The sequence below is a fragment of the Alligator mississippiensis genome, chromosome 11 (assembly GCF_030867095.1).
Source record: "Alligator mississippiensis isolate rAllMis1 chromosome 11, rAllMis1, whole genome shotgun sequence".
Lineage (NCBI taxonomy): Eukaryota > Metazoa > Chordata > Crocodylia > Alligatoridae > Alligator > Alligator mississippiensis.
This window is the reverse complement of record NC_081834.1, coordinates 51,227,484-51,251,791: the sequence shown is the minus strand read 5'-3', so window position 1 is coordinate 51,251,791 and position 24,308 is coordinate 51,227,484. Positions and strand designations below refer to the sequence as shown.

At 46.3% G+C, this 24,308-nt stretch overlaps 1 protein-coding gene across 2 annotated transcripts in view; it reads right to left on the bottom strand.

The window, feature by feature from the left end:
- Positions 1 to 2,191, bottom strand: part of LOC102570379 (butyrophilin subfamily 1 member A1) — a 34,633-nt gene extending 32,442 nt beyond the window's left edge. The window contains exon 1 of one of the 2 annotated variants that reach the window (XM_014594575.3): positions 1,619 to 2,191. The gene's annotated coding sequence lies outside the window, so the exon portion shown is untranslated. Of the gene's footprint in view, positions 1 to 869; positions 1,138 to 1,618 lie in introns of those variants that run through there. The other variant, XM_019496657.2, reaches the window with a different exon arrangement.
- Between the last annotated feature and the right edge of the window lie 22,117 nt (positions 2,192 to 24,308).

Genomic DNA, 24,308 nt, shown 5'->3' with positions numbered 1-24,308 from the left:
GCCTGGTGCCACCCTGGCCTCATCTTGCAGCTGCAGCCTGCCCCCGCCCCATGCAGATCTGGGGCCATGCATCCCCCATGTCCTTCTAGGGGTGTGTGTAGTGGCAGGAGCCTCCCTCCGCCCCCCCGTGCATTGCTCAGTCCTGCGCCCTGCCCCAGCTGCAGAGCCTGCCCCACTCCCTCCCCCACCACTGGGGCACCCCGTCCTGACCTGCATAGATCTGGGGGTACATGCCCCCCATGCCCTCCCAGGGTGTTTAGCGGTGGAAACCACCCCATCCCACCCCTCCCCATGCCCCGTGGATGAGACGCTCGCAGCTTTGTCCTGTGCCCCACCCCAACAGTGCAGTGGCTGCCTCAGCCCCAATGCCTCCCTCACTGCAGAGGCCTCTATCTTCCCTCCCCCTGCCTCCCCCCCCCCTTAACAACAAGAAAAAAATATAAATGGGTACAGGAGCAGAAACCCTGCATCAGAAGGGGGACACATTAAAAAGGTTGAAAACCCCAAAGTGGAATATAAGATAAAACTTCCTGTTTTGACTTTGTGAATACTGTTTCTTCATATATTTTAAAGGGGAAGAAAGTATTTAGCCCTAAATTCATTTAGAGCTTGAAAACTGCAAAAAGAAGGGAAAAATACCATAATGAAGGATGGTAGAGGACAATATTTTTGTTGCACATGTCCCTGTTATTTCGCTGAGAGAAGGGTAAAGTCTAGTGATTTTTAACACAGAACAACTTTAACACAGTGGCTTTTAACACAGAACAACAAAATACAAAATTCTGGAATTCAACATAATTTTAAAATCAGGAATTACAATGCTATGAAAGTGAAATATTTTGAATGAAGTTCAGTCAAAATCCACCTACCTGAGTGACCCTTCTGAGAAAAGTTAAGGACTTGATAGTGTGCCTGGTTTGTCCAAAATCGGTCTTTATTTTCTCAAGCTACTTATTTAAAATGTAAATTATTTCAGCCCATCAAGTAGATTGCTGATTTTGGCTATAAACTCAGTAGAGGAATTGATTGCAGTCTTTCTTTTCAGATTTTAAAATATTCTCTTTTCTCTCAAAATGCAGAAATATGCTTCCTTCAGCAGCACTTATCAGTTTGAAATGTGAAAGTAAAAATACCAGGAAACGTTTAGCCATTTCAAATCCAGGCATATGGGGAGATAAGATACCTTTAAAGAAACAGCCACATTGCAACAGTTGGAAATATTCCCGTGCCTTGGCATACATTTTATTTATTTATTTGATTTATATGCCACTTTTCTCCACAGAGACTCTGAGTGGCCTACAGTAACAAACAGGATGATGTATAAAAGCAAGTGGAATAAAATAGGGGAAAAATCTCTAAACAATGTCTTTGTTTAGCCTTGCTAAATCTTTTCCCAAATAGGAAGGTATTACAGTGGTTTTTAACCTCGATTAGAAAACTCAGCAGCAATGTTAAGTATTCAGTGTGATGATGGAGGTCTTATGTCTGGTGTCACCTGTCGGTAAGGTAGCCCCTCCCTTCGTCCCGCCTGCCATGACTTTACTGGTAAATTCTTATGAGAAGGTTCCAGTGGAGTTCTTCTCAGAGGGGTTCCCTGATACCGCACGGGTGTACTCACAGGTGTTGCGTGCGTTGTTCCGCCACCCCATCCACTCGCCAACCGATCCTGTGCTGGTGGGATGGTGATCTTTGGGCCTCTGCGGGCTTGCCCGCCGTTGGTTTCACAAATGCAGAGGCCCGGACTCAGCTACACCGCTCCGCCAGCCCTTCCTCTTTTCTCGCTCTATCTTTCGACTCTTCTTGTATTTCTCCGTGTCCTTCCTCTCTAGCTTCTCTAGAAATAATATTCCCCTTGGGCAGAGAGAGTCATGGAGCTGCCTTCCCTTACCCAGTGGCTTCCAGGGGATTCCGCATCCGTCCCGGGCTCTATTTACCCTCAGGGAAGCCTGGTAGCTGCAAGAGGCCTCGGCGTCCCCCTTGCTTCCCACCTCCCAAGGGGAGTACTAGCCTCTCCTCGTTCGCTGTCTGTTGTGAGGGAGGAGACTGTCCCTTGCTTGCCTGTGTTAGGGCTTAGAGGCTTCCCCTTCCTCTTGTGCCTCGCCCAGGCAGGAGCCTCAGCACGCCAGGCGTGCTGCGGGCTGCGGCGGCGTGCTGCGGGCTACAACTACGGACTAGCTGCGGACTGTGGACTGCCGCTGCCCCCCGCCTTCTGGCTCCCCCTGCCTCCCGCGGGCGCTGTTGGGGTTTTCAAACTTTCCTGCAGTGGCCACGCCGGCTGCTGCGATTGGCCCGGCTGTCTCCCTCACTGGGAACAGCTGCTTAAATAGCTGGCGTAATGCCAGCTTGCCTGGCTGTAGCTGCGGATACAGCTGCCACTGCAGACTCAGCTCCAGCACCGCCGGGTCTCCTAAGTCTCCCCCTCCAGGGTTTTGTTCTGGGGTTTTGTATGTCCTGCAGCCTGCCCTCGCCTCGTCTCGTGCCCGTGGCGGTGCATTGCCGTCACATTCAGGGATGACAAACATTCCCAAGGTTGATGTGTGGTATTGTCCTGGGTTGGGCTAAATTGCAAATGGGTCTTAAACTGCACTGGGTCTTAAATGGAGAAACTTACTTTCCTCTTTTGTATGATTGAGGTAAAACCTCCTGGTCAATAGATGATGTACAAATACTTGAGAAGGGAGTTGGGAAGGAAGAGGTAATAGGGTTCAAGAGAGTGCCGAGATGACATGATGATAGGAGATGTTTAGGTATTGAGTTCTTAAAATGATTTAGATTACTGTGTTACATGTAAATGAATTATTTGGGAGGAATTTGAGATCCATGGGGATATTTTAATACCAGGTTTTCTTGCATATAACATAACTTTCTTGCCTAAAAATCAGCTCATGGAAATTTGGGTGCACTTTTTAAATGAGGGATTATGATAATAGCAGATTCTGCAGCATAAGCCTTTGCTGGGGATGGGAATGTGGTGCTGCATGTAGTTTACAAGGGCAGCACAGTGAGCATGCGGGGCTTTCTTGGCCATGCACACTTTCCCATTCCTCTAGCAGAAGGATACATTGCAGAAGCTGCTATTCAGTTACAACTACTTACCTGTATTTTAAGGGAGACATCTTTTCTTTTTCATTCTGCCTTTCAGAAATAAGGCATGTATCCTTTTGATGGGTATGTTGTATGCAATACAATTTTAATATAATAAAGGGCTTAGTCTGTCTGTCTGTAATGCTTCTGGCCAACTGTACATGTGCCCTCAAGAGGGCTCTTCCCCTCCTCCCTTCCCTCCCCCCTGTCTTTCTTGACAGGCAATTTGTTAGTATGGTAATACTGATCCAATCTGAATTTTGCTGTAGATTTTTATTTCTACATAAAACTGGGTAATATATACATGTTATAAAATGGACAGATCATGTCACATTTAACATTTTTTAATGGAAATGGTAAATGATATGTAACAAATGTTCTAAGCCTAGTGCAGATATAAGCTATATTATGTCATCATAAGAAGCAAATCATTATTAGCTGTTTATAGATGAACTCCTTTATTGCTACACTGTACACTACAATAATCTACAAACATTACCATAATTTATTAAAACATTTATTTCTCAATTCACCTTTGATAAAGCATTTGCAAATTTATTATGGTTTCAAATTTCAAAGCACAAGAAATATATGTTGCACATTTAAGAAGAACATTTTCATTATGAGGGTGGTTAAACACTGAGAGAGAGAGATTTGGAAGTTTTCAATATCAAGTTATATGTTTGACTGGTATGGTTCAAGCAGGGGGTTGAACTTGGTGATGTCTTGAAGTTATTTCCATACCTATAAAAATAGGATTGGTATGGCAATAACCAGGATTTTTAGTAGAATTTCTGTGGGAAATTAGAACAAAAGGAAATTTTTAGAAAAAATAATCAATTGAATAGAAATGTGCCAGCTTTGCCAAATTGAAATGATTCATTTTGTTTTTGAACATGTAACAAAATTTGTTTTTAAGTTGCATTGCACCTAATCTCAACTTCCACCAAAATTGCTCACAGAATTCCAGTTCTGTGCCCTATAATCCCATTCTTCCTAAAGGCCACACTTGCTTGCCAAACTAGATCTCTCATGATATGCTGACATCTCTCCCTCCACCTACATCATCTCATGACAGTTGGATAAGAAAGATGCCTAGGCCTAGTTAAAATGCTGGAAAAAGTTTATTTTGAAAGCACCAGCCATGGAAACAATTGCTGAATTACTGAACCAAAAAGTAGAGGCAAGGTCTTGGTGAATCATGATGTAATAATGTACAGGACCCTGCACAGGAAGTACTAAGAAAAATTAAACACTAAGAACTAATCAGTCTGAACCTGGTCAAGCTGGTGCCAGTCGAGTCAAGACAGGCATGCAAGAAATAATTTAAATGAATAATATATTAAAAAGTAGAATGTGAAAGCAGTTTAGCTATTAAAAGCATGCATTCATGGTACATTTTCAGTATTCAGACTGACTAGTTAACTTGGAATCAGAAAATGTATTGACACAATTGAATGCATATTAGGTTGTGAGTGGATCACTCAGGGAATTGTTAGGACCAAAGGGATTTGAAATCAGTGTGGCCAGGCCAGGAGATAGAGGATGGGTCCTCAGTACTACTATGTACCTGGTCAGGATCAGTCCTAGCCCAGCCTGGTTCCTCCAATAAGGATATTAATTAGGAGTCAGGTGACCATGGGGAACTTATAGACACCACAAACCCCTGATAAGAGGACTATAATACCCCATCTACTTCCTGTGCGACATGTCCCAGCAACATTGCCTGTGTGTGTGCTCTTTGCCCCTCCGTCTTGTTCCTGCTCGATTCTACCCTCACCACAATCCCTACCTCTGCTCTGTTTGGTCCTCCCTACTCTGATCACCTTCCTCCCTGACCACAATACTGCCTCAACCCTTACCCTGAAGACCTGGACTTTGAGAGATACATAGTATGACCCCAATCTGATTATGGTAATTCACTGAGTGACAGCCTATGGCCCAGTTAATCCTGACAGGAATAAACTATGCATAAAAGATGCATAATTTACAAAGATTTGGGATTACTGTACCTTTGCACCCATCCCCTGTATCAGTCAGCTTGATCACCTGATTGATAGAATAAAGGCTATCCTAAAAGAGAGGCAAGGATTTTTTTGTGATACCTTTTATCGGACTAAATGCATAATTGGGAGAGATGCTGGGTAAGCCTGTGGGCACAAAGTGCCCTTCTTCAGTCTGTGAAGGAAGCAGACATGGATTAAGTTAAATAACAGGAAAACCTGGTTTGTGTTTAATGGCCTGTAATTGAAAGCAGTCACTTATGGAACAAGAATGCTAGTGAAGTGCTCATAGCATGTTTAGTTCATTCTTCAGAACTGGAACTGAAGTGTCCTTGGAAACTGCAGCTGTGAGACCTTTGATACAATTGCTTTTTTAAATGTAGGACAATTTCCTTTTGGTTAATTCTAATTTTTTTCAACAGAAAAGTACCTAAAACAAATGTGGTCATTGATGCAAATAATATCATGTTACATGTGAAAAAAAAAAAAAGGTAATTGTCAGTAGTCACTACTCCGCTCCAGAACTTGCTCTCTGTTGGGGCCATAGCCTGAGCCTGGACATCTCCTAAAAACAGTCTGGGAGCTTTTATCTGGGTAGGTTTTTAACAGGAAGACTTCAGTTTTGAAGCAGTGGCTGGGAATGTTGGTGTTTTTTACATACTTCTCTATATCAATATTTATTCTATTTTTATCATCTAGTTTCCCCCTTTTTTTTTTCTTTTTGTAAGCTGCTCTGAGACTTTTGGGGGAAGCTAGCATATAAAATTAATAAATGCATAAATAAAAATGTATATTGGCCATTCCACATATTAAGGCAAAAATGAGTTTCCACTATACAATTACATTTAAAAAAAATACGTATCAGGCGGATATCTAGGAGATTAACTCTTGGATGAAAGTAGAAAATCCATCAACATTTAAGGTGACTTGGGTTTATGATATATGTAGAGCGTATCCAACAGCAACATGAGTTTTCCTTTGCTAACCCCTGCCGATACATATGCTTAATACTATAGGAACTGGGGCTCCAGAAAGAGGACTGAACCAAGCAACCAAAGCCCAGGAGATGGGGGGGAAAAAAAAAAACTGGGAAAGTTCCTGTTTTGAGGGTGTAGCTTGAAGCCATGTTGGTCTACAGACACAAGCAGACAAAGAACCTTGTCTGCTAAAATTCCTGTTTGGCTTTTAGCTTCTGCTTCTCCACTGATTCAGTGGGACTCTGTACTATGTGAATCTGGGCAGGACGTGACTCCAGTTCTCTTCTGAGTTAATAGGAGAAGCAGAAATGCAATTGTAGTAACCAAAGATCAGGCTGGTAATAAACCCTAATGGCTCCTTAATGAACCCTGTATTCACCACAGAACAATCACCAGGAAGCTGAAGGTCCATCATTTCTGTAGTATAAGAAATTGCTGCTGATGGTTAGTGGACCCGGTTCATGAGGAGTTGAAGGCTGCAGAGTAATGAAAGCCACTGACCAGTGGTTGTATCCTACTCCCTAATAGCTGGGAGATGTCTGGAGAGCTCACAATTCTCAACACCAAGATCTCCACAGGGAGAGAGTCAGCTGCTAGAAAGGGCCCAATGGTAATGGAAGAAGGTAATTTATCGGAATTGGCTCTCAAACGGGTGGGCCTGGAGGGTCTGGATGGAGAGGCTTGAATTAGACAAGAGGTATCAGATGAGAGGTGTGGATTGCAACCTTGGTTCTACATCCCTCTGCTGTATGTAAGACTCTAGGGATGGCTTTGGAAACGCACCAAGGGCTGCAGCCAGAAAGGGACAATCCTCTAAGTGCCTGCATACTCCCTTCCAGCTTGTGTTGCACCAAGGGGTGGATCCAGGAAGGGTGCAATGGTGTGGTTGCACCTCACCTTCTGCTGTGTAGCTCAAAAGCCAGTGGCTCCAGTTCCCTGCTTCCCTTAATGTTTGGGTTCCTTGCAGAGTCCAGGTGGAAGCAGCAGCAACCAGGGCGTTTTCTTTTGATTTCCTGAAGGTAAATATTTCTCCTTCCTATCCTGCTTTCCTTTCCTCCTCTCCCCTCTTCCCTTTCCCTCTCCTTCTCCACCAGGGTGTATATTCTGATTATTATACCTCTGAGCATCAGAAAGTGAGACCTGCCTATTCCCAGTGCCATCCCTGGCTGCCCCAGGGGTTCCAGTTGTGGGAAGTGGCTGTGCAGAGTGCCAGACCTTGCAGGGGACAGAGCTAGCAGTGAGTGGCCTTCCTGTAACTGCTCTCTGCCTGGTTACTGTGGGTGTCCCCTGCCAACTGGGACCAGACACAGTAAAAGGGATCCCAACCACCACCACTATCTATATTATCTCTTGCTGGCTATTTGTGTTAAGTGGGTGTGCAGGCAGTGACTCTTTACCTGACAACAAGGAGAGCTATTGCTAGCAATTGTTGAGAATGAGTTCTTAGTTTTCACAATGTGTAACTAAAATGAAGGGGGCTGAAGACACTGAAAATCTTCTTGTGGCAATTGTGTCCCTGTTTGCTGCAATATTTCGAAAACTGAAATATTTTGGTCACCTATAACATGCAACTAACTGAAAGGGAAGTAAAACTTCAGTATCCATGGGAGCCCTGATACACTTCACTTTTTATTTTACATTGTCTGTACACCCACACACACTTGGGCTTGTGTATGGTAAAGTGCGTGCTTTTGGTTGTATATTGTGGGGGTGGGGGTTGGGACTGGAAGAGGATCACCTTACTGTAATGAGAAGCCCCTTCTTGCCTGCATCCCCCCATTTTGTGCATTTCTTTTTCCTTCTGAGTATTGGCAGAAACCTAGCACACTCATTTCATGGGTGTGGCAAGGCTCTGAGCAAGCTAGAAAGCTGAAGTGGCTTTCTGTAGGAAAAAGCTAGAAACTACTTCTGCATATCATTTAAACTCAGTGTCACTAAAGAAAAAAAATATCCAGTTCAAAGACTGTAAATATATCTTGGTGCTAACCTAACTCACTTACTCTCCCCAATAGACTTTGATCCTTTTTAGGGTGACTATAATTTGGATTATTAGGGAGTGCTGGATTTGCAGCTGAATAAAAGGCATGACCTGTGGCCTAGCAGAGCTGCTAACCACAAGGCAAAATGAAATATCAAAAATATATTGCAAGATGCTTAGGCAACTGGATTTTGCTTATGAATGCTTATGCTAAGCCAGCCATTTGCTTATGCTAAGTAACCATCTTAATTGTGTCAACCCTTTTCTAAGAAACAAGCAGCAAGTACATCTGTGTGAGTCTTGTGTGCTGTGAACCAGCTACAGTGAGGAATGAGATGAGATAGAGGGGTCCAAAAAGGTGGAAAATGGTACAACCTAAGGTAGAAAAAACAGACTGGAATGTGAAAACAACACGTAATTGGTAACAGAATCCAAGATGAACATATGCAAAAAGGTGAATAGTGATTGGTGAAGAAGCCTCCAGAAGCTTCCAGGTTTTGGTCAAAGTCCGCCCATTGACTGAAGAGCAGGAGTCAAGGTCTTAGAAGCGCGCTCGTAGCAAAAGACAGCTAAATGAATGAAATGCATAAGCAATTCCATGCTAATGAAGCAAACAGTAAACAGAGATGGAGGTTAAGATGGGAGGAGAAATGGGTGGAACAGAAGGCGGGACGGAGGTAGAGTGAATGTTAATGTGTATAAACCAACGTGTATAAATGTAGAAAAAACTATTGTTCATGGCGCTTCCCGTATTCCATCGGTGTGGGAGCTAGTCCAAAGCTGTCTCCATTCTGAATAAAGCTGTTGCGAGCAACGTGTGCTGGTGTTTGCTCCCTGCTCTGCTCTGGCTAATGAGTAACAGAATCCATGAGTAACTGGGCCGTCATCTCCCTAGTCATTGGGCGCCACATGGAGTCAGGGTCTAACAATCCTCACTACCTCACATGGCATTTTTATATATTTCTCACAGTGTATTTTTATATTTCATCTTTCTCATCTTTACCCAGGAATTAAGTATTTTATATTTTATACCTTTTAGCTTTTAAGAAATGTATTTTTCTTTAAAGTAAAGTCATACCTTGTATTACTAGAACTATTCTTGTAAGAATGCATTGCAACTGTAATCACTGGAATTGTATTGCTGTATTGGGCTGGTCCCCCTCTGTGAATGCGAGTATGTATGAATCAGATAATTGAAGACAAAGCAAAAGCCTCTGGCTGTTAACTAACAATAGCCTAGCCAAAGAAATTTACCATTACAAAGCTCTATTCTGCAAGCCATTTGAGGCTATTCAAGCCAAGAAACTGATTCCTGGAACTGAGCATCCACCTTATTGACTATTCCTGCAACCCTTAACAATACCATTGTTAAATTAATCAAAATCACAAACTGACTTCTGAACCTGCACATACTAATAGGCGAGACCCCTGTGACTGGTACTGTCAGGTACTACTCAAAACCCACATGGGACAGTGACTTTGGGATTCGGCAGCCAAGATGATGCTGGAGGATCTCACAAGTCTGCCAGAAAGGGATAAAAGGCGGTGAAGCGTAACCCTCAGTGGTGCCCTCTCATCTAGCACCTGACCTACTGAGACAGAAGGATAAGCAGGCAACCAACCCCCTTCTGGAGAAGACATCGCCTTAGAGGAAGCTGACCATCGACAGCAGAATCGCAGGGCCTCGGATAGGAAGATATACTAACACCGGTGCTCTCACAATCAGAACAGCAGCTGCTATACACTACACTACATGGGTTTGAATGCCATGGGTTTGAACGAGTGAGTGCATGTATGCCTATGTGTTAAGGTGACCAGTACCCCTCAGAACTCAAAGTTTGCATTTGTGATTTTATTGGTAACTTCACATCCCATCCAATAAACTAAAATTTCATGATGATCCAGTGAGTTGGTTCTTTATAGCCAACACTGCTGCCTCTCTTTGTGTCCAGACCATTGTCTTAAGACTCCTTAAAAGAACCTGTAAAACCAGTTAGTGACTCTGAAGCAAATCCAGGAGCACTGGCCACTCTTGAATTGATTGGTCTGCTTTAGCAGTGTTCAAATGATGCTGTTTCTTGATTGTGACCCTGTAATGATGTCAGAAAAGTTATTTAAGGCTCAGGCCACCTGGGCTTCAGTCTCTTTCTCCTGGGGATGCTGAGCTCTGGAAAGCTGAATTGGAAGCTGGAAAAAACTGTTCCTCAGGGGGAGGTCTGCCCCATCTTCACTGGAGTAGCAAACTGAAGCTATGTGAGGAAAAAGCCTCAGATACAGGGAGAGAAAGTCTGTCTCAGGGCTTGGGACCCCTGTGCTCTCCCTTTTCTTTCCCTTTTGTTTTTTTGGGGGGGGTTTGAGTAAAGTGATACCATGGAGGATATCAATCCTTGCAACAAACTAGCCCAGGCTGGAGCCTGGCAGTTTTGCTGGCATGCTGTGGGTCAGGGTTGAGAGCTGGGCATGTTTTGGTTCCTGTTGCAGGTTCTGTTGATTCCAGCCTCGATTTGTGGCTGAACCCCAGTTGCATGTCTTGTGTAACGTACGCATTGTGTAACGTAATGCATTGTGTGCACTGAAAATATATGAGTGTGCGATAGAAGGGCTGCAACCTTGTAGAGTCCTGCTGACTGTGACCATGGACTACAAATCCAAGATGTACCTGGAAGCAGGAAGAGGACGTGATGAGAAACTCTGCAGAGCCTTGCTGTTGGACTGCAAGTCCTGGAAAGCCTTGGGGGCAGTGGGAAGAGGAAGTGATCTGGGAGCCCAGGCTGGCGACATACCAGGGTGCCTGTGGTTGCTGTGAGATGGATGGAAGGAGAGGGAAGTTTCTGCACAGCACAGATGAACCACAGACCAACTGCACATGATTGCCCAATGAACTTCAGCCATATGTTTAGCTGGCAGATTTGGGCCAAGGTGAAGAGTGGTGTTGTTTGAGCTAGGGTGAGACCTGGAACTGTTGTTTATCCAGGTCTCAGTGCAGTACAGGTCTGGCTGGCTTTTTGCTGCCCAGTCCAGGCCCAGTGAAATAGGCCTGGGTCTCCTTTTGTCCCTTTTGCATTTCATGCCCCAACTAAGTGGTGTGGCTGGGTGTTAGCTGTAGTTCAGGCCCTGGTGCAGGACAGCCCAGGGTCCCCATTTTATAGTTTTACAGCTGTTGCATCTCAGCATAGCTGTGCCGCTGAGCCCGGCTGTACGTTTGCTGTACATTTGGGCCTGGCTTGAGCCCTGGAACATTTTGAGCCTGGCTTGGGCCGGGCACGTTTTGGGCCTAGTCCTTGTTGTTGCTTTGGTAGCTCTTTGTCTTGACCAAGCAGCATGGTTGGTGCTAGTTGCAGTTCAGGCTTTTTTGCTGTTCGGCTGGTTTTTCTTTGTGTTCTCTTGCAGTTTCCTCCCCGAGCAGAGCTAGGATTAGGACTAGAAATTTTGGGGTGTGATATGTTGATAAAAGCTGCAGTTAGCCCCTCAAAGGTACCACTTGTAAGTCAAGGTTGGCACTACAGCTTCTGAGGGAGCAATGGGGGGTCCTTTGCAATTCAGAAGGACCTAAGGTCTCTAGTAGCTCCCTGCAGTGAACCCACGGAGTAGATCCTGGGACTCTGGTGTGGGCTCCCCTCTCCAGCCCATTGCTGAAGGGCAGGTGTAGGGGTGCAGGCCCCTGGAACTACCCATTGGGGAGCCCCAAATCCCAGACTGCTTAGGTATGGGTAAAGCCTCCTCAACAGGGTGCCACCTATAGACTTTGTTTTATCGTTTATAGTGTTTTAAAATTATATTTAGCATTTTTTTTTAATTCTTTGTAATAAATTTGGGTTTGCATTGCTTGCAAGGGAAGGTTTCTTGGTTTTATTGCACACTCTAGTGATCATTTAGTGTTTCCTAGGTGGCCTCGGTAGGGGCTTGAGCTGAGATGAAATATATTTAGTAGCCCAAAATTGAACCTGTCCCTTGTTGCTGCTGACAGGTGCCCATCAGAAGGGTTACAGGTACTTCTCTTTGACCAGGAAGAACTCACAAGCCGATCAGAATTAACTCGAGGGAAAACTTCAGCCAAGACCTGCTGTGCTTTCACGCCTGTTGAAAACACTGTTTAGTTCGTGGACTTTTAACTCTTGGAGCTTGAAAGAGCCTGGGCCTGCTATTACTTATTACTGTTATTGTACGGGTAACTTTATTTGCTTACAAGAACAGTGGCATTGTGGGTGCATATATATAGATGACTCTAGGAAGACATGACTTGAACTTCTTTTTTTTTAATTAATTACCTAGAAGGTGAGATTGACAGCTGGCCCGTTGTAATTGCCCACAGCCACACATCATCCAGTACTGCCCACAGCCCCACCATAGCATGATGCTGACTTTCTCCCAGTGAAGGGAAACTGTTTGGTCAGCATGTCCAAAAAAGCACCCTTGGGAAATTATTCAATTGAAAGAATGGCAACCAAACAGGAGATGTCTTTATATTTGTCAAAGGTAGTTTATTGCCATACATGTGAGGACAGCCAATCACAGGGGAGGGTTGTTCAGTAATCAGAAAAAGGGAAAGGGGCCAAAACGTGCACAAACCACTTCTACACAGAACTGCCATGGCTCCATTTCTCTTGCCTCAGGTTCACTGAATGGATGACCTGGGCAAAGAAATAGTCCACTGGTTCAACAGCATCGTACAACCCTGCTGTTCCCTGGCTTTGGGCCCCAACCCTGGGGCCCAGCTGAGCAGTCTCTGATGCTCCAGGCCCTAGAGCCCCCCTGGGTCACAGAGGTTTGGAAAGACAGACATAGTGACTGGTCTTTCCACCCAAGTCGTTTCCTGCTCCCTGTGGCCTGACCGTGCAGGACCCGACCCTGCTCCTCCAGGGGCACAGACTGCAGGGCTGAAAGTTTCCAGGAAGACAGGAGTCCTCCAGGGTCATAGCAAGGCTGAGGCTAGAGCAGCCAACTAGGAGATCCTCTCTGGTACAGATCAGCTCTGTTTCAGTCTCAGCTGGACGCCCAGATCCCCCACCCAGAGCCAGGGCTGGATGCTGTCCGCAGTGAGCGAGGCCGGCGAGAAGGTGAAGATCAGGGCCTCGGTGTCAGCATCAAGAAATGACACCCCCCCCCCCCCCCCCCCCTGCACAGTCCAGATACACCCAGAGCCTCCTGGGCACAGAGCTCAGGGACAGGCGGGTGCGGTGAGGGGCCGTGAGAGCCTCATAGTCAACCTGCTTGCACCGCACAGCCCAGATCCCCTCCTTGGGGCTAATGTAGATCCATCCCTTCCTCTGCACAGACTGTCTGGCGACCCCCACGGCCCCCCCCCCCACCTCCACCTCCCACCAGTGTCTCCCCAAGGTGAATCCTTCACAGCCCAGCACACAGCGCTCAGGGTCAAATCTCTCAGGATTGTTGGGCAGCTGCTGCCATGTCTTTCCCCGCATCACGCTTCTCCAATCCTCAGACAGGACAAGCTGGGGCTGAGCCGTGTCTGGATCCAGAGTCACCTTCACTGCAGAGAAAGGAGAGCATCAGGGCAGAGCGCAGCCCGGGGGAAGCGTTGCAGCGAGTCAGTGACAGCATCGGCCCCAGCCGGAGGGTGAATCAGGCAGTCTCCTTCCTCCAGCATTTACCCAGCTGTGAATGGGAAGGAGCTCTGAGGCCTCAGCAAAGAACAGGGCAGATTCACTTCCCACAGGCACAGATGAGTCAGGGACAGAGAAACAATCTGCTGGGTCAGGGCCGGGACTCAGGATCATTCCCCTCCGGCACCCACCTGTCCTCAGGGAGGGGACTAGAGACGCTGGTGTCAGAGGGGAGCCAGGCAGAGGGTATGACGGGGAGAACAGGGACACAGCTTACTTCTGCCTGTGGGACCAGCCTAATTCTGTGCTAGCAGTGAGTAAACAAAATAGAGAAACAAATGGAAGTTGTTTTGTCATGGAGAAAGGAGTGGTAACATGTATGTGGAGGTTAGAAGAAGCATCAAGTGTCTGATTGGAAACAGAAAGACAACTGTGCTACAAGCAGTGATATGAACTTGGTGTCAATAAGCAGATAAAGGAGAATGATAACTTCATGGTGCTTGGACAGAGGAGAAAAAGAAACAACAGGAAGTACAGAGACACCAGCAGCTGCCCTGCTCTTTTATATCTAGTCACAACCCCTGTGCGGTGAGGACTCTGTCCTTTCTGCCTGTTAGTGGAGCAGAGATGATGGAGAGGAGCAGTGCTGGTACATCAGAGGATCCTCCCCTGTGCATCAAGGAGAAGGAAAGGAGGAGAATTAGGGAAGAGGTTACTACAGGCACAATGGAAGAGGTCCGAGAAAGGAGAAGAGAGAGCTGTATTAAGTGGGAAGGGGAGAGAGACCTGAATGAGGACCAGGGAGGAGAGAGGACAGAAAAAGGAAGTGGATAGTGGAAAAGAGAAGATTAGAGAAAATTGAACATGTCCATGAGGGAAAACAGCAGCTCACTTGGCCAAGCTGTCCATCCAGCCGCTCCCACTAAACCTCAGTCTGTTCCAGTTGCTCCATCTCTTCACTTCTCTCTACTAGGCCATTTTATCTGGGTCCTCCTGCTCTCACTGTACCTTGCTGATCCCCTTCCAGTCCTTTCTCAGTCTTGTCCCACCTTTCTGGTCATTTCTCCCAATCTTGATGTCTCTCCCTCTTCGCAGTCTCATAACATTTCCACTGTAGTCTTTCTGCAGTTCCTTATCACCCTGTGAATTTCATTTTTCTCTCTTCCAGCCACAGGTTATAATTAGAAAAATCTTTAACTTTTTTTCTGTCTTTTTTATCTAATCCTAATTTGTCTCCATTTACAACCCCTGAATATTTAGGGGGTTGTTTTTGGACAGGCACCTAAGGACCCAAAGCACTTGAGCACAGGCACAATGTCCTGTGTGGTCTCTCTCCTATGAGCCATGCTTCTCATGTTTGTGACTCGATTCAGAGGCAGTGAGGGAGATATGAACACCAGCCAGCAGAGGTTGCTGCTGGACTAAGAATGAGAGGGTCTTTGCCTGTGGTAGCTGTGGGGATGCTGAGCTGCCAGTGCAGCCAGACCGTGGTGTGCGGAGGGCTCAGAAAGCTCAGCGGGATGCAGTGGCCTTGCAGGCTGAGGTGGGGCAGGAAGAGGAGCTGGAGCCCCATGGCTGAGGCTGAGATGAAATCTTGTGCCATCTCACAATGGGCTGTAAAAAGCAGGGGGTGGCTGAGCTTTGCCCTGAACACCGACTTCCTGCCACACTCAGCAAAGCAGAGAAAGTTGTTCTCTCTCAAGGTGATACTTTTACCTTCCTCCACAGGTGGCGCAGTTCTGCCCAGCCCTGAAAAGAACCACAGAATTGAACATGAAAGTTCACTCAAAGAAATATATTGAGAGTGTTTAGTGCTGTGTAAAATATTAGGATTGTGATTAAATACATTCTAAGACTTCAGCCAAGAATAAATAAATCCTCAAAAAATTGCTGGACATCCTGTGAGCATTTGTGTGTCAGAGGCCATACATTTCACAGAAGTCTTGGTACTACCAGAACTTCTATTGCCCATATAGTTCTTGCTACTAATTTTTCCTTTCCCTCTTATGAAATGACTAGCAAATTGCCCATCAAGAATGACAGGGGCAGAAGGGCCAGGTGGGTGGGGACAGAGCCGCACATCCAGCCCCGCACCCCTCCTCCCTCCCTTGCCGCTCCTCATCTGGCCCCACACACCCCCTTGCTGCTTCAGGTCTTGCCCCACTCCCCGCCCCCCACTTCTTTGGGTCTGGCCCTGCTCCCCCCGTCACTTTGGGTCCAACCCCACTCCACCCCCACTGCCACTTTGTGTCCAGCTCTGCTTCCCCACCATCCCCTCCACCACTTTGGGTCCTGCCCTGTTCGACCCCAACCCTGCTGCTTCAGGTTTGGCCCTGCTCCACCCCCTCAACCACTTTGCGTCTGGCCCTGCGCAATCCCACCCCCTGCAACCACTTCGGGTCTGGTCCAACTCCCTCCACACTGCTTTGGGTCCGGCCCCGCTCCCCTCCACCTCCTGCTGTTTCAGGTCCAGCCCCACTCCACCCCTCACCTGCTGCTTTGGGTCTAGCCCTGCTCCACACCCCCTGCTGCTTCAGGTCTGGCCCCAGGCCCCCTCTACTCCCCCCTGTTTTGGGTCCAGCCCCACTCCACCCCTCCCCCCCTGCTTTGGGTCTGGCCCTGCTCCCCACCCACAACCCCGCCACTTCTGATCCACCTGGCCAACTTCCGCCTGCCTCCCTGATTTCTTTCTTCCCTCTCTGCCTGCCTGCTGCCTCCCCTTCTGTTCCAGCTTTTCTGGGAGGCAGTGGGCCGGGTGGCATGGGGCTCCACCACCATGATCCCCCACCTTCACCCGCAGGCAGGAAGGCTAGGGGTAGCTCCACTGCTCAGGGGAGGAGATGGAGGCACAGGCAGAGATGGGTAAGGGGTAGGGAGTCACCACCGCCTCAGGCAGGGAGGCGTGGGGCAGCCCCCCTGTTTGGGCAACTGGGGCATGTTCGCTGCCACCAGAAATTTCCCTGGCAGCAGCACGAACTTAATAGCACATAGACTCAGAAACACTTTTGGGCTCATGCTGATGCTGTGTGTTTTCTGTTGCTCCCTCCCCCTCTGACATGCAACCGAGAATCATTGTGAACACAATGGAGGATTCAAGCACAATTCAGAAAGATCTTGATAGATTGGAAGGCTGAGCTAGAGCTAACAGGACGTAGTTCAATGCAACAGATTCAACGTGCTACACATGGGGAGAAATAATCAAAAACACAAATATAAAGTGTGTGACATCTGGCTGAATGACAGCACTACGGCAAAAGACTTGGAGTGTTTGTAGACCACAGGCTCAATGAGTCTGCAGTGATGGTCAGATTGGTATGGACTCTGGGGTTTTTTGCCTGCATCTGTAGTGGGGGATGTAGCCCTTTACCTGTGATCTCTTGAGTATATACTGAATTTCATAGAAGCAGGGCTTTGGCTACAGTAGTCCCCCAGCTTTAATTCTGGCAGTCTATGGTGTCAGGTCTATGCTGTGTCAGGGTTGGAAGTAGTATTATGTAGAGTTTAAATTATGGTTTGTATGGGATAGTTTGAATAGGGATGATCCTGCCTCAGGCAGAGAGGGTGTTGGGTAAGATGACCTCTGGAGGTCCCTCCCAGCCCTACTTCTCTATGATTCTGTTGTCAAATCCACTGGGTGAGATCAGCGCTGCTTAAAAACTAGAATTACTTGGGGAAGACTCAATTACTTTCTGGAGTTTCAAGTGACTGTGACTTACTGGGCACGTCCAGATGAGTGTGGCCATGTGGTATGTGGTGCCGCAAACATGTCTGCAGTGCCACACCACCCAGTCAAGTGTTCTCCATGCTGCACTCAGCACGGCATTCCCTGCTCCACCCACCTCCATCCTGGGCAAGCACCTGGCCTCCATGCCAGACGCTGTGGGTTGGAGAGGCAGAGCAACCAGCCATGAATCAGCCCCCAACCCAGCCTTTGGCCTACTTTTCTGTCCCAGGTTTTCTAGTCTACCAGGCACAAATGCACTGTTGCTCCGGGAAGTCTTTCAGCTCCCAGTGGAGTGAAGGAGCATGTTCCCAAAACTACAACTTTGGCTGCACAAGTTTTTGAATTTTTCCATCTTAGCAAAAAGTCAAGCCTGCTCCAAACTGTTAGTCAGTACTAACAGTCTGACTGCGTAAGAAAAATGGTCAGAAAGAGAGAGTTTTAGTAATTGATTCTTTATGCACTTCCATTACCTGGACAGATGACATCTCTTCGCCACCCTGCAACCAAGGAAAAATACTAGGGATGAGAACTCTTCACAGTATATTCATCAATAAAAGATTTCTTGTTGAAATGAAGCTGGCCAAGCATCCGGGCAAAGACAAAGTGACTTGGGTCAGAAATGGGGGAAAATATTGGAGAGTGTGTAAAGATACTGTTCCATCATACCACTGATTCAGTATGCCCCCATTCATGAAAGAGGTGGGAGAACTTAAAGACCTACTAAGTGATCCTCTTGCTAAGATGAGGAATAGATGTTGCCAAATGATGCAGGTCAGCTGTGCCATGATACATCATTGGGTGAAACATCCTTTGCTTCATTGGGCAAAAATCATACCATCCTTTGTCCCACCTGATAACGGTGCAGAACAGGATGAATGTGTTCTCATGGGCTTTGAGAGCACCTGCCCAGCTTTCCCCATTTACCCAGATGCATCCTCAGATATGCCAGGGGCATGCCTGGGTAAGTGGGGAAAATCTTACCCAGATCTAAGGGCATGTCTGGGTAAATGGGAAGAGTTAGGCTTAAAAATTGCTGCAAATCCATTTCCCTCCAAATAAGTCTTTCCAGCACAATTAAAAGAACACTCAGAACTTAGATACCCTTCTACTTAAAATGAGAAAAGAGCGCAGCCTCACCACAACCAGAAGTTTTCCCCCAGAAGAAGAGCCAGAGACTCTATGAAGTCCTATAGAGAATTTAGGCAAAATTGTATATTTTCCTGGTCATCTAAATGGACATATTTTAGTTATCTAAATGGCCTTCTCAGCACTTACACACAAGGAGGAATTCTGTTCTTGGACACACAGACAACTAAGTGTGACTGTATAGTCACAGAGACAGTGGGGAGGGAAAAAGCAAAAGTGAGCTCTCCCATTCCCCCAGAGGTTAGGACACATACCTGGGAATTTAGAAGATCTGATTTCTAGTCCACTCCCCAGCCAGTGGGGACTTAAGCCTTGCTCTCTCTGACTTCCAAGCACAGTGCTCCAACAGTAACACCACATCAGGCAAGTCAAATTCCTCCTTTGCTGCTTTTGAGCTGAGCCATTAATCTTGTCGTTGGAAAAAGTTGACGGATGGAAGAGCAGGAGGAGGTTTCTGTAGCAGTAGGAGCAATAGCCTCCGGACCCCTCCCTCACAGACTAGAAGCCACTTCACTAAGCTTCCCATGCCATAGCTTGCTCTGCTCATTCTCGTTCCATGTATGTCCCACAGACCTCCCCCACATGGCTGCTAGAGGGCCTGCTTCAAAAGCAGCATTAGAGAAGGGCCACAATAATGTCTGAACTGGGAGGAGGTGGTTTGAATGCCCTGTTGGAAAGTTAGAGAGACGTATGTTGCAGCCTGCTCTACAAGAGGGTGTCTTACAACTCAGGGCTTCTAACTTCCCAGGTCTCTTTAGCTCCTAAAGCATTTGGGGTTTGGGTAGGGAGTACTAGGAATGCACACATGCAGAGTCCTGTTCCAGCTCTCATTCCAAGTCCAGGAGTTTTGTATAATGAAGCTGATATGCGTTTACAAGAAGCACTCTTAGGGGCCCTGGCTGCTACTGTAAATGTGCAGTCTCTGCAGCTAGGTAGTTATCCATGCATGGAGGGCTATGCAGCCAGGAACAGAATTCCTCTGTCTGCTCAGGTGCAAAAAATGACCTGTAGATGACCAAAAGATGGGCAGTTGGGTGACCAGGAAAAACATAATGTTGCCCATTGTTACTGAAGGGAGTCCAGTGAGTGCAGTGATAGCCAGAACAATTGGTAAGTAGGAGGAGTTAATATTGTGGAAAAAGGAAACGATCCTTTGGGCACAAAGCAAGACAATCCCCAAGCGAGGCAAAAGAGGGAAAGGGGCCAGGAGGCTTCCCTGGCGGACCAGAGAAATCCAGGGCAGCCTAAGGGCCAAAAGGGGAGCACATAAAAAGTGGAAACAAGGTGAGATCACTAAAGATGAATAGGAGGACCCGGGCAACTATAGGCCTGTCAGTCTCACCTCCATCCTTGGTAAAGTCTTTGAAAAAATTATCAAGGCTCACATTTGTGAGAGCCCAGCAGGGCAAATTATGCTGAGGGGAAACCAACACGGGTTTGTAGCAGGCAGATCGTGCCTTACCAATCTAGTCTCTTTCTATGACCAGGTTACAAAACGCCTGGACACAGGAGGAGGGGTGGATGTCGTATACTTAGACTTCAGGAAGGCCTTCGATACGGTATCCCACCCCATACTGGTGAACAAGTTAAGAGGCTGTGGCGTGGATGACTACACAGTCCGGTGGGTGGCGAATTGGCTAGAGGGCCGCACCCAGAGAGTCGTGGTGGATGGGTCGGTCTCGACCTGGAAGGGTGTGGGCAGTGGGGTCCCGCAGGGCTCGGTCCTTGGACCGATACTCTTTAATGTCTTCATCAGTGACTTGGACGAGGGAGTCAAATGTACTCTGTCCAAGTTTGCAGATGACACAAAGCTATGGGGAGAAGCGGACACGCCGGAGGGCAGGGAACAGCTGCAGGCAGACCTGGATAGGTTGGACAAGTGGGCAGAAAACAACAGGATGCAGTTCAACAAGGAGAAATGCAAAGTGCTGCACCTAGGGAGGAAAAATGTCCAGCACACCTACAACCTAGGGAATGACCTGCTTGGAGGCACAGAGGTGGAAAGGGATCTCGGAGTCCTAGTGGACTCCAAGATGAACATGAGCTGGCAGTGTGACGAAGCCATCAAAAAAGCCAATGGCACTTTATCGTGCATCAGCAGATGCATGACGAATAGGTCCAAGGAGGTGATACTTCCCCTCTATCGGGCGCTGGTCAGACCGCAGTTGGAGTACTGCGTGCAGTTTTGGGTGCCACACTTCAAGAGGGATGTGGATAACCTGGAGAGGGTCTAGAGAAGGGCCACTCGTATGGTCAAGGGCCTGCAGACCAAGCCCTATGAGGAGAGACTAGAGAAACTGGACCTTTTCAGCCTCCGCAAGAGAAGGCTGAGAGGCGACCTTGTGGCTGCCTATAAGTTCATCACGGGGGCACAGAAGGGAATTGGTGGGGATTTATTCACCAAGGCGCCCCCGGGGGTTACAAGAAACAATGGCCACAAGCTAGCAGAGAGCAGATTTAGACTGGACATTAGGAAGAACTTCTTCACAGTTCGAGTGGCCAAGGTCTGGAACGGGCTCCCAAGAGAGGTGGTGCTCTCCCCTACCCTGGGGGTCTTCAAGGGGAGGTTAGATGAGTATCTAGCTGGGGTCATCTAAACCCAGCACTCTTTCCTGCTTATGCAGGGGGTCGGACTCGATGATCTATTGAGGTCCCTTCCGGCCCTAACATCTATGAATCTATGAATCTATGAAAAACAGATCTATAAAACAAGGTCCCTGGGATTGGTTTGAGAAATAAGTAACAGCAGATGTCCCACACCGCTGTACACAAGTTTTGACTCTTACATGGAATTTTTGGCAAATGAACAGGATTGGTTTGGTTCAGTGCTCCTCTGGGACCATATATACAGGGGTAAGATTTCTTGCTTTGTAACAGGTTTGAGTTATGAGGTTTAATGGACTAACACCTTCAAAGAATTTCTCTCTCAGTTTTTAGATATAGAAGAACCAGAAGTGACATATTAAGAGAATTTTTGGAAAATGTAATATTACTCTTAGATTTTTAAATGAAGTCTCAATTTCCCAAATATTGGAGTTAGAAAATAACCTTTACTTGCTGTGCTCCTTACAGCATTTTAATCACTAAAGCAGAATGAAATTCTCAAAAGAAGCTAAGGCCTCCTCTACACTGGGTTTTTGCCCTGGCTTAGCAAAATTGGTGCTAACTTTGTTTGGCTACTCTTCAGCTGGTTCAAGGTCTTGTTGCAAACCAGGGTTGCATTAATGGAGCAAAATTAGTGCAAAAATCCTAAATCAGATATTGGTGTAGTATTGATTTACATTGCTTTAGGGTGGTGTGGTCAGCGTGGAGACACAGAAGACTCCCAGGTGCCCCATGCCTCCATTTGGGAGCTGTGCTGACACACGGATCTGGTCAAGAACAGGTCTCTAGTTTCCCCACTTACTGACATGCATCTCCAGGGCTGCATGTGGGCAAGTAGGGAAAGCTAGAATTTTCCCTTTTACCTAGAAACTTTCTAGTAGATTCTGGGGATGCATCTGAGTAAGCGAGAAAACTTTGACTTTTCCTGCTTATCCAGATGTTTCTGTGGAGATTGTGGGTTGTGTTTCTTTAGTAGAGAAAGCCAGGGAGGATCTTCAAGGTTTGGAGGATATGATTGTGTCCAGGAATTCCTGGGATTTGCAGGATCAGACACATCAAGACCCTGGAGTGGGCAGTTGGAGAGCACAGCCAGCTCTGGGCTGCCCACACTCTGCAACCATCAGCAAATTGACACTGGCAGCAAAAAAACAGAATAAATGATTACTGCTTTCCATCAAGGCCACCCACTTGGGCACTTTTGGTACAGGAGAAGGTAGGGATTTCTATTTGCTTTCACTTTGTGCCACCAAAATTTTTTTTTCTGATGGTACAAAGACAACCAAAGGTGACTTGTATTTCTTCCCTTATTAGATAACACAGTGCAGAATGTCAGTCCCTCTAAGGATTTATGTCCTAGCTGAAGAGAGTGCATGGAAAAGGGGCAGAAATTTATAGCACACCTACTACTCTGCACTAACCCTCTCTGTGGACACTCCTAGTCTGGAAGGGGACAGGATTCTGGGTCACGGTCCCGTTGCTTGGATTATTTATGCTTTTAACCCCAGTCAGTCACAAATTAAAATAAAAGAGCAATGGCAAGCTTATAGCAGTGACTGCACCACAAGTCTCTCCCTTCACAGGAAGTGGTCTCAGCACTAAGACACACTCCTCTTGTGTTAACTTGCTCTACTTCTGACCCCAGAATTGTGGAGCCTAGATGGTTGTCTAGGGGTTAGGGCACTCTTGAACAATTTGAATGCCCTCAGGTTGTGGAGAGCCTAAAACTCATAGGTCTCTTATTTCCTGTGCTGTAGCCATCAGTCTATTATGTTCATGGTGTAGATATCTCACAATTTTGAACAAATGTCTATGTTGTCAATACGAACTAGGCATGTTATGAGGATGTCTAATGGATGTGGTTCCTCTAGGGCTTTTGCTGGAGGAAAACCAGAAGTCCATCTTGATCAAAAGGAATCTTAGACAGCAGTTAAATTTCTAGGTGATCACACTTCAAATTCTGATCAGGCTTGAAAGCCACAGGGTGCCTAGGTACTCTGTAATCCAAAAATGGAGGTTCCTAATGCATTTTTTTTCTGCTGGAGCAGGGCCAGGCTGGATTGGATTTTGGAATTTAGGACAAGTCATAGAGATATCTGGATTATCACTAATCCAGATCTCTGTTTTATTCACATTTTATATAGTAAATAATTGACAATTTACAGGTGCCATTAACAATTCATGGGTGTTTATACTGAAATAATTAGCACATTAAGAAATGCATGTACCCCAAAAGCTGTGGAGGAACATTTTGACTTGTTAATTTGAATGGGTCTTTTCTTAGAGGTATGCTTTTCTAATAAAAAATAGATATTCATAAAATACAGATTTAAGGTTACATTTAAATGTAATTCAACGTTCTGAATAATAAAATTAAATTAGTTGCAACATATGAAATGTGACCTGGAAAAGTAACAGTCTCTTTGTGGCAGGGTGTGGAGGAAAGTAGACATATTTGCTTGCTTGACTTCCATTTGTTTTATGTTTCACATTGCTTTGGGTGGCGGTGATTTCACTGCAGGATTCAAACAAAAACTAACCTGATATAGAAATGGTTGATTCCTTCCCTTGGCTAAGGTACTTGTCTCTTATCCAACATGACAAGTTTGAGTTTGTATATTCTTTTATAACAATAGCTGTTTCAGTTTCAAACAGGACATTATCCTGTTGAGCTTTTGTTTTAGGAAATGATGGCAAATGCTGTCCACTGGGATCTCTCCATATCACCTTGGGCTCTGGGAACCAGCCAGCTGATCGGCAAACTATGCAGATCCCTCCCTCCTGGTAATCCTCCACAGAGATGAGAGGAACAGAACCTAAGACTAGAGGAAAAACAGGTGATTTTGGGTTAGTTCGAAATGTACAAAAACTTTCAGTTCTGTAAACTTAAGGGATAGATACAGTGTAGCAGAAAGCCCCCTTTTCCTCTTGCCTGCATTTGCTCTCCCTTCTTTGGATATGTTTCTCTTTTTCTACCTTTCTTCCTTCCTCTTTCTTTCACTTTAAGATAAGGAATTGTGTTTTAAAATGTGTATGTGTGCATTTTGTGTCTTCCCTTGTAGTTTGGTATTTTTATCTATTTGTGTGCCATGGCATTTGTAGCTTATATTTTATACTCCTCACCTTTCAACTTTCAACTAAATGTGTTTTAGTAAGTTATACATTGTAACATTGTTAACAAGGGCAGGAATCAAACTGCCCTTCCCTGTATCAGGCTGGCCCCTGAAAGAG